The sequence below is a fragment of the Eriocheir sinensis genome, chromosome 29 (assembly GCF_024679095.1).
Source record: "Eriocheir sinensis breed Jianghai 21 chromosome 29, ASM2467909v1, whole genome shotgun sequence".
Classification (NCBI taxonomy): domain Eukaryota; kingdom Metazoa; phylum Arthropoda; class Malacostraca; order Decapoda; family Varunidae; genus Eriocheir; species Eriocheir sinensis.
Genome location: NC_066537.1, coordinates 14,139,759 through 14,140,444, shown reverse-complemented (window position 1 = coordinate 14,140,444; position 686 = coordinate 14,139,759).

Sequence of the window (686 nt, the reverse complement as noted above, 5' to 3'; positions counted from 1 at the left end):
AACAAGAAGAAAAACCACCTTCAGCATTAATTTGTGTGTTCTTTGCCTTTCTCCTCATCCTTCTTATCCCCATGTTCTCCTTTTTCTTCTCGTCCTCCTTTTTTATTCGTTCTCTTATCATTATTCTATTTTTTTCATTTTCTTCCTCGTCGTCGTCCTCCTCCTCCTCCTCCTCCTCCTCCTCCTTCTTCTTCTTCTGCCTATCCTTCTTGTTTTTCCTCTTCCTCCTCCTCCTCCTCTTCACAGAACAGTACTTGAAGCCTCCCCCCACACAACACACACCTCTGACCTATTTCCTTGCCTTCTTCCCCTCATCGTTTCTTCTTAGTTCCTGCTTATATTTCCTGTTCCTGAATTTATCTAACCTTCTCGATTATAGGTCAAGCGTTTTGGCCCTCACCACACGACTGTCAGGCCTGTTCCACTCATTAACTATTCCAATACTAGACCAATTCTTGACTATATCTTTGCTGGGTCAAAATTCATCCAACTTATCCATCCGGTTCCCCTCCTACCAAAGCTATTAAAGACCTGTATCTATTTATATATTTCAATCAGTTCTTATTTTTTCTCTTCGTTAACTTCCTTTTATTCCTCTTTTACGTATATCCTCCTCCTCCTCCTCCTACTCCCTTTCCTCGTCCTTTTTTTAGAATTCAGGAAAAGTAGGGCGGAGCAGAATATAG